Below are 12,215 nucleotides of genomic sequence, written 5' to 3'. Positions count from 1 at the left end.
TGGACAACTCCAGTTGTCTAAAGCAGCGGTTCCCAAATGTCAGCCAGCATCAGAATTCCCTGGAGAACTTGTTAAAACATAGATTTCTGGGCCCCACCTCCAGAGGCTCTGATTCAGAAGATCTGGAGTGGGGCCCGGACATTTGCGTTTCTGGCAAGTTCCCGCTGATGTTGATGCTGCTGGTCCAGGAATGCCAAGCACTGATTTGGTTCTTCCATCTGAAGAACGAAGGGTACTCACTTTTCAGTTTTGATTCCCAGCAAGTGATCGTGACACTCCATATTCTGAGCTATGCAGAACACTAAGGCTTTGGCTTCCCAGATAGCAGGGCTTGTCTCGTGCAAAATCGGAGACTAGGTGACCCTCACCCATGAACAAATGCACATCTCCAGGCACCGGGGGGGGGGGGTACCAGCAGGCACCCTGCCCGGTCTCAGGGGCCTCTGGCCGTGCTGGGCCTCTCCTGCTTTGGGAAGGTTTGTGAAAATGTTCCTAGATGTTCTTTGCTTCCTCCACACCACTACCTCTTTCTAGCCAGATGCTTTTTTTTTTTTTTAACTTCTTCTGCAGAGATATGTTAATCAGTAGGACTCACTTCTCATTCGATCTTACCCTCCACATCCCCATCTGTTTTAAACAGACTCCTACTCACGCTTCAACGCTTAGCCGAAACCTCACACCCCCCACCCCCATGACACCCTAGAGGAACTTCCAGCACCTCTCTGCGGTCTGGGAGCATTCTGAACGGATATCTTACTTAACGCATGGCCCTACACTTTTCCAATTACATGTTTACCCCTCTCTCTGAAGCTCGGCTTCTCTAGACAGAGCAGTGTCTTATTTATGTCTATCACCCTGCAGTGTCACCCTCAGTACATTAAGGAAAGAAGGCAAGATGGAGGGAAGAGAGGACATTCTGTTTCCAGGACATACGAATCACTTATTGTAGAGAGAGGGGTAGGACGGTATTTGGGTGGCTGGGGAAAGCAGTGGCTGCTGCTATCTACCATGACAACACAAAAGCCTGATTCTCACGGCAACAATGGAATCAGCCACATGAATGATTTTGCCACAGGTCAAGGACATAGATCCAGCCCAGCAATAGAAAACGCATGCAGAATGCATGGCCCGCACCCTTGTTGTTCCTCTGGCTCTTTGGCAGAGGGTGCAGATGGCCATGACGATGACAAGGGCTCTGGGCAGGGGGGGGTATTTGAGGCTGCAGGACTTTGAGACTCAGGAAGGGATAAAGGCAAAGACCAGAATAATGTTTGCAAATCGAGGGCCTCATCATTGGCACACTATATGCCAGGCACTCTTCTAGGGTTAGATATACAATGGAATTGGTTAATTACATTGAGAGTTATGTAATAAACTAAAATAAGATGTATTTGTGTCTTCATCATGTGTGAATAGTATTGGGTTTCCCTTTAATATAAGAAAGAAATCATAGACTCTTTTCTATTACTTAGTTTATCTTCAATATCTTGCAATATACAAATGGCAAATGAATTTCATGCAATATACGTCTTCTTGCGGTGTGCCTGGCTGGCTCAGTTGGTAGAGCATGCAACTCTTGATCTCAGGGTCGTGAGTTCAAGCCCCATGTTGGGCAATGAGCTTACTTTAAAAATACGTGTGTGTGTGTGTGTGTGTGTGTGTGTGTGTGTGTGCACCTTTGTGCTCCTTCCAAAAATAGTTTCAGAATATTTCCTTCTCACAGGGCCACTTTAAAAGACAGTTTGGGGGCACCTGGGTGGCTCAGTCAGTTAAGCGTCTGACTTTGGCTCAGGTCATGATCTCCCACTGTCTATGAGTTTAAGCCCCGCGTCAGGCTCTGTGTTGACAGCTTAGAGTGTGGAGCCTGTTCTAGATTCTGTGTCTCCCTCTCTGTCTTCCCCTCCCCTGCTCACTCTCTCTCTCTCACAAAAATAAAGATTAAAAAAATTTTTTTTTTACATAGAGGACAGTTTGGCAATGTCTTACCAAACTAAACATAGTCTTACGCTACGATCCAGCAATCATACCTCTAGGTATTTACCCAAATGAATTGAAAACTTACGTCCACATAAAAACCCACGCTCACATGTTGAGAGTAGTTTCTTCATAGCTGCTAGAAACTGGAAACAATCAAGACATCCGTCAACAGGTAAGTGGATAAATAAACCGTGTTACATCCATACAATGGGATATTATTCAGCAGTTAAAAGAAATGAGGGGTCAAGCCATGAAAAGATGTGGGGGGAACTTTAAACACATATTGCTAAGTGAGAGAAGCCAATCTCAAAAGGCTACATGCTGTATTTTTAGGACAATGGGACATTCTGAAGAAGAAAAATGGTAGAGACAGGGAAAGATGGGTGGTTGCCAGGGACTGGGGCAGGGAGAGCGAGATGAGTAGTTGGAACGTGGAGGAGTGTTAGAGCAGTGAAATGATTCTATGTGATATTAGAATGGCGGATATGCATCATTATGCATTTGTCAAAACCCATATATTGCACAACATCAAGAGCACCCCCAAAACAGCAGACTTTACCTAATTTTACTGTATCAATACCGGCTTATCACTTATAACAAACGTATCACAATAATACAAGATGTTGGTCATAGGGAGAAATGAATGCAGGAGGGGAGGTATGCAAATTATCTGTACTATCTGTTCCATTTTTCTTTACACCTAAAACTGCTCTCCGTGCAAAACACAGGGGAGAAAAAAAAAAAAGAAAGCAGACTAATTCTGTACCACTCCAGAGGATCAGACTTAGGTGTGAGAGAGACCTTGCTTCAAATGAAAGTTGATAAATATGGCTCCCTTTCCTTGGTAAGATCATGCTTGCAATTCTGATCCCCTGTGATGCTATAGAAAAGCAACCACAGGTATAATGAACCCTGTAGAGAATAAATTAAAGTCAAGATGACACATTTGCCCAAACTAGGGGTTAAGGAAGGCAAGTAAAGCATGTAGGAGGAGTGTAATTCTGAGTAGTGGTCCTTGCTCAATGAAGAGTGAGGTGAGCGGGAAGAATTGAGGAGCAGTGCTTTATTGGCATTCGTTTCTTTTCTGGAAATTGTATTAAGTGCATGCGATGATGTAAGATGTTGACAGCTACCAAATCTTTCCTCCCCTCAGTTTCCCTAAGAGTATGATCACATACACACACACACACACACACACACACACACACACACACACAAATGATGAATGGGTTGGCCCACGAAATGGTTAATTTGGGTCTTGAAACATCTATATCAACCCTCAAAGATACTCTAGAAACAACGGAATAGACACACGTGGAATAAGAGCCTCTAAGCTTTTTTTCAGCCCGTATCTGGAAAATTTTACAAATCTCCTCTTTCTCCCCCGGTAAGGGAAACTCCAGGAAGATTTTGTAAACACACCTGGCTAAAACCCCACCTATGGTCGCTTAGGTGTTCTTCTCTACAACATTAAAAGAAATTCAAGGTTCGTGTCTACAGAGCTGCTGTTGCCAGGGAAACTGAGCCTCCTCAGAATGCAGCTGCTTTAAGTCTTGGTGCCCCAGTTCTGGCTCTTTCGATTGGTCTACAACGCACATGAATCTCTTCATATCTAAGGAAGTTAATTTCTTCGTATGCATCTATTTCACCAACATATCTGTCACCTGGGTCCAGATAGAATACTATTTCTGGTTGCCCGATTAGAACGTGTTCATGGAGAGAGGGAAAGCCGGGCCACAGGATGGATCGTTCCATGCTTCACAAGGAACAGGTCCTCTACTACTGGGTCCTACTGGGTCCTCTCTGCTTTCCTAGAAAAAGTTCTGCAGAGAACAGCAGAGCCGTACTACTTGTTTCTGATAGCCAGACAGTCTATCTTCCATGAGGGCACCGTAATGGTCTATGATATAGATAAATTCAACACAGGCCACTTTCCAACTAGAACGGACACTAACGTTATCTAAATATTGAAAGCCGGGACGGCTCATCCGAATTCTCTGGCACTCAGCTTTTATTAGAAGGTCTTCCAGAAGCAACCTAAGTCCTTATTATAATCTCAGGTGTGTTCCAACTCAAACAACTTACCTGAGTGGTTTCTGGAAAGTCTGTGAACTGATGCAGACTGGGCTTGAGCGATTTTGAGCTTGATAAAAACCCAAATGAGATATTACCCCATTCGTATCATTCAGTAACCTAGCAGGCCAATCTTTTTCACGTAGATATGCTTTGGGGAACCATCTGTATCCAATTTTTGTTTTCTTTTCTTTCTTCTTCTTTTTTCTTTTTTTTTTTTCTTTTTTTTTCCAATTTTTGTTTTATTGGTGATAAGTGACCTGACTTTCTTAGTCATGCGACGGAGGATGAGAAAATGAACATGCTAATAAATGTGTTCATCCAAGAGAAATAGGAAATGAGGTCATTTTCAAAGTGCCTTTTTTAGGAGGGCAATGAAGGTGTGGTGACTAATTATGAAGGCTCATTTCATATGCACCATTTAGTTTTTTAGTAAAGGATCTTGAAGTGTTACTCTCTGGAAAACTTCATGCCTTTTCTTTATACTGTCTTTGCATTTCCCTGGATATGTTAGCAATATTTCCAGATTTTTTTACTCTCTCCTTAGCATTTATCTAAAGTGCTCTATTCTTATATTTTACTTTTAAAGTAGTCTCTCTCAAGAGTTCTGATATTTACTAATTATTTTCATTAACTTACCACTGCATTTCCAAAGAATATTTCAGGACTTTATTTTTATTTTTTTTTGTTTGTTTTTTTGTTTGATTTTGTTTTTGTTTTTGTTTTTGTTTTTTCCCCGATAACGTCTTGCTTGAAAATAACATGATTTCAGGGGTGCCTGGGTGGCTCAGTCGGTTGGGTAACCGACTTTGGCTCAGGTCATGTTCTCAGGGTCCGTGTGTTTGAGCCTCACATCGGGCTCTGTGCTGACAGCTCGGAGCCTGGAGCCTGCTTTGGATTCTGTGTCTCCTCTCTCTCTCTCTCTCTGTCCCTCTCCCGTGCACTCTCTTTCTCACAAATAAATAAGACATTTCAAAAACATTTTTTAAGAAAAAGAAAATAGCATAATTTCAAACAAAATCCATTTTAGTTCATTAGGTATAGAGGGAGTATTTACTTATTCTCCTGATAGACAAATTCAGGTTTAATCGGGTTCAGGTGGCCCACACAATCAAGGTATTCTGGATGCGATCTCCTCTGAATGTTTATCCCTTATTCTTATAGCTAGGGCCATTTGCCAGGTCATCCGGCAACTCCAAAATGATTGTTTGAAGCAAAACAATGTGCCTGTGTGGCAGAGTGTACAATGTAAAGCCCTAACCCAAAAGGTTGACGTTAAAACTTGACAGAAACATTCCTTTTGCAGTAAAATAAACAGTTTTCTCTTCTCCTAGATAAGATGCGGTAATTTTTGATTAACCCGTATGGTTTGTCCCTTTGCCTAGGAAACCGCTAAAGACAACCGTTTTCCAGCTCCCTTCCTCTGAGTTTTCATTATCAATAAATGCCTGTGATATCAGCTCAAATTGTTTAGCCCACACATCCGGCTTGTATCTTAATTGCAATAACTTCTTGTCACAAACAGCCAACTCAGTTGATGTATGGAAACAGTGGATTTTTCTTCTCCTCCCCATTCTCCACCCCACCCCCCTCCATACCTCCAACGCCTTTCTCTCCATTCCCCATTCCCAACCTCACGGAGCCCGGAAAGTCTCCTAGCATTCCTAAAAAGTTACATAAGACACCAGAAGTAGATAACATTGTATGTCTCAAGTGTAAAATGCAGAATGTTTATGCCTGTAGGGAGAGAAGAATGAAAGAAATGTCTTTTTCAGGAATCCTATCTGAAACGACTGGAGTCTGACAAGTGTTTCCCTTAGAGTAAAAATGATGTTTGAGGAGTTTGGGTGTTCTTTACCACCTACGCAACAGCAGGTTCTTTGTTCCTTAAGAATAAGTAACAAGGATCTTAGATGCCAGGTTACAGATTTCTAAGGTCTCTGAGATTTCTAAGGTTTCATCTGATGCAGCAGTGATGGGAGTAAAGCTTCAGATTCAAGTGCAGTGTCTTTGTGCTGAGACCCAGTCTTGTTTTAATGGTGTGGAAGGACCAAAGAGAGGAGGACACGAGCCTTGGGTTGGCACGAAAGAAAGGCAAACCAAATTCTCTCTTTGGCATTTGATCACCTTGCTAACAGCTAACTCGAAGATACAGAGACTTAGGTCTGTCCAACACCTCGACTTTTTAATCACAACCGCCCTTGCCATCACACATAATATAAGCCTTCTCTGAGAACCAAAGAGACGATGCCATGATTCAAAAGAGGAGATCATGTAGTTGGCAAATGGAGACACCCAAAGATGAAGAGGTTTAATGTGTAAACATATTTTCCCAAACCAATATGCCACACAGAATTGGTTCTTCCAAGGCCTCCTGACCTTGCCCTTCCCTTTGGCAAGGTCAGCGGGGACAGGCACGCGGCTCCGGGGCTGATTCCAACACACTGCAGCCATCTCCAAGGCAACACTGATTTAAGGTCATCTCAGTGTTGCCCAATTTCCAGGAAACTTCTGGGGCGCTCTGCTGTTTGTGGTCTGGCATTGGGATGGAAAGTTTAACCTGAGCACAAGTGGAGGCTGGTTGGTTCCTACAGACTCTGCATTCTTTTCTCTGGTGGGTCGGGTTTGTGAACAAGGATCGGCCCCACCGATAGTGTAAATATTTTGGAAAGGCTTGGAGAGTGTAGACGTGACCTCTACCCAATGCACTTACCACCCATCTAGATAAGTAACAACAGACGGGAAATGCAGGGAGCATCTCCACTCGTTTCGTTAGAAGGAAAGTGACCTGCAAAAAGGAGTAAATGAAAGAGAACTGAAGAATACAAAACGGTTTGGGCCAGTTTCTTCCCTCTGTTCCTTTTGGCCCCTGCTATTGTTCCTTGTCATCCTGCTGAATTTATTTGTTTTATTTTCTGTAATGGAGTTATGCCATGGTGGGATTGGGGGTTGCCGACTAGAATTGAAATAAGATGCAGCATTCGCCAATGAGTGTCCTTACAGCAATGGCGCCCCTCTGTTTCAATGCATTTATTGAGGTTTGAGGGGCGTGCGGCAAAGCTGAACGTGTTCCATGTATACATCTTGATGAGTCTGAGAGAAGTGTTCCCTTTTGTTTTAAATATGTCCTCAGCCAGTTCTTTCTTGCATGAGTGCTTTTATCTCGTGTCATTGACACCATTTCCTCTTGCATGGAATCACCAGAAGTTTATAGAACCGCTGCTAAGCATGAGACACCGTGCAAAGTCCTGCAACAGGGAAACAGGCCATTGTAATGCAATCCATAAGTGCCATGGAAGACAAGAAGAAAACACGTTCAGATGGACAGGCCAGTGTAATGGCCTCAAAGGGATGATCCCGGACACAAGGGGACCAAAGGATCCATAACCTGGTAAGATTATTAACTTCTCTGTGCTTCGGTGGCTCATCTAACATGGGGACACGAATAGTATTTCCTACAGAGGCATCTGATGAAGTATATGTGGGCTTGTCTTCTACTTATAACTCATCTCTAGCCCAGCAAGTTCAAGGAGATGACCCATTTGCTCCCTGAGTTGCAGGGACTCCCAATGCCGAATGGAGACGAAAGGGAAGTTGGGTTTTCTTCATTTGTTAAGACGCTTTCCATCACTTTGTGGGGTTAAGTTAGACACAGATGTGACCAGTCCTGTCCGGCAGGGCTGATACAAACTTCTATCAGCCAGGCCTCGGGCAACGTGTAGCTCACCAAATCTCCAGACATTCTGGAAGGCATGAGAATGTGAACATGCAGGTGTCTAGTGTTTTATGTCCAGACAGACCCAAGAGTGCCAAGAGGGCAGTTGTGATGTACACAACCAACAAGAGACAGTATCACTCTGACAAACAGGACCTGCTCCCACATGGTTCCATCTCAAGTGACCACATCTCAACACAGTAGCTCACACAGACGAAGATCACTGGATGAGGGTTTTGATTTTAATACTTTGCCATCCTCACAAACCAAAGAATGGAAGCTGGTTAAACTCTTTCAAAGATATTATCACTAGCTGTGAGAAACTACCATACTAAGACTAAAAATCGTCATTTGACTTGGAGAATCAAGGTAGGATGTAGAGGTTTGGGAAGGTGGACTTTGGTGGGTGAAGTGTCTTATCGAAGAGATTTACCACAAACCTCCACTTGCGTGACATCCAAATGACAGACACTAAAAAACCCATACGTGAAAATTTTCATACTCAACATTATGCCAAAGAGCCAACATCCAGGGAAACAAGGAGATATAGGTAAAACAAGCACACACACACACACACACAAAGAACTCATAACTCTTCACAATCATCTCATGAAATAGATCTTTTCCCCATTTTATAGACGAGTAAACCAAGACCTAAACAGACTAAGTGATTTGCACAAAGTCATCCCAAACCACTTTCTCTGGCTCTACAATCTGAAAATTGAATGCTGTAATATTCCTTCACGTCAGGGATTTACTTATGTCAATCCACCAGTTCCAAAAAGGGGGGGGAGACACCCAAGGCTACCTGAGGCTTTGCAGCCTTAACCATAATATAATATTATCTAACATCAAGAGATTTTTTTTAAAATAAATCATCCTCTGGGGCAAAGGCTGGAAAACTATAGCCCATGGTCCATATCTGGTCCTCTGTCTTCCTTTGCATGCAAAATTTTGTTGGAATACACTCATTCCTTTAGCATTGTCTGTGGTTACATTTAGTCTACAACGGTGGAATAAAGTAGTTACAACAGAAACCCTAGGCTCTGCAAAACTGAAATTACCTACTACCTGGCCCTTTACAGGTTAGTATAAAAGGGTTAGTCCCAAATGAGTCTATCTGCCTATGTATTATACTCAATATTTTACAGTGCTCATCATATTAACCCTGAGACTTCTTGCAACTTCTTAAGGGATCATATAAACCATAAAAGACTCAAGACTACTCAATGCAGTTTTAGGGTTAAGTACATTTTACACCATTCAAATCCACTTCAGGGAAACTTCATATCAGGCTCTTGACCAAAACGTCCTGGTTAAATAAAAGCTTGACATGAAAATACTCAACAGTCTCTAGCACACAGCTCAGATTGCTGCAGTTAAAAGCTACCTACCGGTTGTGGACTCAGCAAGTTTATTCATATTAAAACATGGTTTAGATTTTAATTTCGCTTTACAGCCCCCACGAGTACAGTTTGATTTCTGCTCTTTGCTCTGGTTTTATAAGCAACGCATCTTTTGACTTTCAGTTGCATTAGCCTTCAAGCATGCTTTTGTTTTCTCTCATCTTAAAAAATAGAAACTTTCTCTTGACCAAACTCTCCTGCTACGGTCCCACTCGCTAACATTTCCTTGAAGTGAAATTTCTTTGGAACGTCCTTCGATTTCTCTTCTCTCTTCTCTTTTAAGCTTTTCCAAGCAGGCTTCCAACCTCCTGACTCGTACTCTAGCTACTAGCAGAGTCGGCAATGACCTTGTTGTCAAACCCATACTCAGCCCTCGGTGCCCATGCCACCTGACTTATGACTGGTGGCATCTGATGTAACTTGCTTGCTTTATTCTCCTCGATATCCCTTCTGCCCCTGGCTTCTAGGATGTGACGCTCTCTTGGGATCTTGAGTTTTGTCCCAGTTCACACCTAGAACTAGGCCTGGCACATGGTACATGCTCAGCAGGTTACTATTTATTTATTTTTTTATTTTTTTTTCAACATTTTATTTATTTGGGGGGGGGGACAGAGAGAGACAGAGCATGAACGGGGGAGGGGCAGAGAGAGAGGGAGACACAGAATCGGAAGCAGGCTCCAGGCTCTGAGCCATCAGCCCAGAGCCCGACGCGGGGCTCGAACTCACCGACCGCGAGATCGTGACCTGGCTGAAGTCAGATGCTTAACCAACTGCACCACCCAGGCGCCCCAGCAGGTAACTATTTAAATAAAGGAGGCTGGAACCCCTACCCTCATCTGTATCACACACAAAATTCACATCACTGCTATTGAGATACTATATCAAATGTTGTTTGAAAGCTAGTTAAATAAATATGTCTATACTCAACCCAAACAATCACATTCCAATGAAAAAATAACAACTACTGTTAGCAAAATAGCTATCCTTCATCTATCTATGCTATTGATATACTGACTTCAAGATGTTTAAGGGAACTCTAAAATTTTTATTGATAAACCAATGACAGTATTTCATTCTTCTGAGAATGCCACCCATTTTGGGGAAAGAGCTACAAATCTGAGTAGACCGGTGATTGAAAAGTGTGGCCTCAAGTTGCCCAGGTGGCTCAGTCGGTTGAGCGTCTGACTTCGGCTCAGGTCGTGATCTCACGGTCTGTGAGTTCGAGCCCCACATTGGGCTCTGTGCTGACGGCTCAGAGCCTGGAGCCTGCTTCGGATTCTGTGTCTCCCTCTCTCTCTGCTCCTCCTGTCACACTCTGTCTCTCTCTCAAAAATAAGTAATAAAAATAAACATAGAGATTTAAAAAAAAGAAAGAAAAGAAAAGTGTGGCCCGACATCTTTCTTCCTTACTTATCATTGTATTTGACAGAAGTTGTAGGAAGACCCATGGAAATATATCAGTGATGGATGAAGGGGTGGATAGCCATGTTAGTAAATCCATTTAAGGAGAAAGCCATTAGGATCAGGGTGACACATTAACTAGGGTGTCATCTCCTCTGGTCAGATAATATGTGGCATGTAGTAGAGGAACCTTCCCTACCTTTTCACTCTCCATTAGAAGACAAGCTCCTGGTGGGTATCCATTAATACTTTGGAATGGAAGGGAACTGAGAAAAGCGTCCTGGTCGATTTTAATTGAGTTGCCGTTGATTGAAGAAGCACGTTTCACTCAGTATGTCCTTCCTAGATCAAAACACTCTTATGGGGTAAATAGGAATTTAGAATCCAGATGCTCACAGCTATTCAAAACGGCCTTTGAGAAAATTGCAAGCGATCTCACCGGGCAGACGCACGTTTAAGGAGACGAGAAGCACGTATCACGAGGGTCCTGTAAACAGTGTGAGGACGAAGCCGGCTTTGTGATGTACGGGGCTTCCTCTGGGTGGTTGACATGCCATCAAGACAAATGGCATTCCAGCCACTCAGTTGGCCAAAGTCTAAGATTATTAACCAATTTCCGTCCTGTTCTTCTTTTTTTTTTTATGGGCTTTAATGACCAGGCGAGATTTCACTGTTTAATATTTAAACAAATGTTTTTATGCTGAGACAATAAGCCACTGTGGAGACGGGAGAGGACTGTTTAATATCCTCCAGGATGGCTGCCTGCCATTCCCGCTGGAGTAAACGGCGTCAGTTGATTTCTAGAAGTGTTCAGAAATTAAAGCTCTTTCTGGTGACACATGTGAATGGAATCTCCGTGAGTGGCACACACAGCATACCAGGTGTGTGTGGTCTGCCCCGCAGGGTGAGCTCCTCTATTTTCCCAGCTCTCCTAGCAGAACACGATTCGGTTAGCATGTCTTGTGTTGGCTCAACAAACTGGCTTGTTTCCACGTGCTGCTTCTTCTCTGCATTAACCCTTATCAACTTGCTGGCAATGGCCTTTAATACACCCCTTCTTAATCACCCATCATCAAATGCCGCTGGCTGGTGGGCCACTGCTTTGGGGGTCAATGGCCGTCGTTGGCAAGATGACCTTCAGTGAGCCATTGAGGCACGCATACTCAACGCGAGAGCGTGTTTCACACGAGGCAGGACATCTTTCAGAATCCACTTTGACCTATTGGCACAGTAGTTCTATATTCTTTTCCTTCAAAGTTAAGGTGTTATAATGGTTGGATTCTACCAAAAAGCTAACTTTACAAAATGTTCCGGATCGCTTACGTGTCTGAAGAAACTGGAGTGACAAATTCGCAGATCTTTGGAGACACCCCTAGGGAGGTATCCTCTCTTATAAGGTTGGGTGTGGGTAGGACAGGCTGCAAATCGTGTCCCTATCTCTGTGGATATTTAGCCACACAATCCCCAAAACATCGAAGTTGTACCTTCTGCTTGTGCCCGCCATGTTTCAACTAGTTTCTTCCCTAGATGAGAATGGGGTTCAGGACAAAAGCCAACAATCAGAAATAACAATGTAAACCATCTTACGTGTTACAAGGGCAGCAACGAGACAGGGACCATTTAGAATTTGAGACAAGCCTGTT

The 12,215-nt window shown here is 43.2% G+C and overlaps 1 long non-coding RNA gene across 1 annotated transcript; it reads right to left on the bottom strand.

Moving 5' to 3' along the window:
* Nucleotides 1-6,906: 6,906 nt before the first annotated feature.
* On the bottom strand, nt 6,907-11,132 carry LOC121020588 (uncharacterized). The gene is made up of 3 exons (XR_005786212.1): nt 11,012-11,132; nt 10,772-10,914; nt 6,907-7,298 (listed from the first exon to the last, which is right to left on the bottom strand). It is a non-coding gene; the product is annotated as an uncharacterized LOC121020588 (long non-coding RNA).
* Nucleotides 11,133-12,215: the final 1,083 nt, after the last annotated feature.

The sequence above is a fragment of the Herpailurus yagouaroundi genome, unplaced genomic scaffold (assembly GCF_014898765.1).
Source record: "Herpailurus yagouaroundi ecotype Mexico unplaced genomic scaffold, PumYag 250, whole genome shotgun sequence".
Lineage (NCBI taxonomy): Eukaryota > Metazoa > Chordata > Mammalia > Carnivora > Felidae > Herpailurus > Herpailurus yagouaroundi.
The sequence above is the reverse complement of the archived record's forward strand: the minus strand, read 5'-3'. Positions and strand labels throughout refer to the sequence as shown.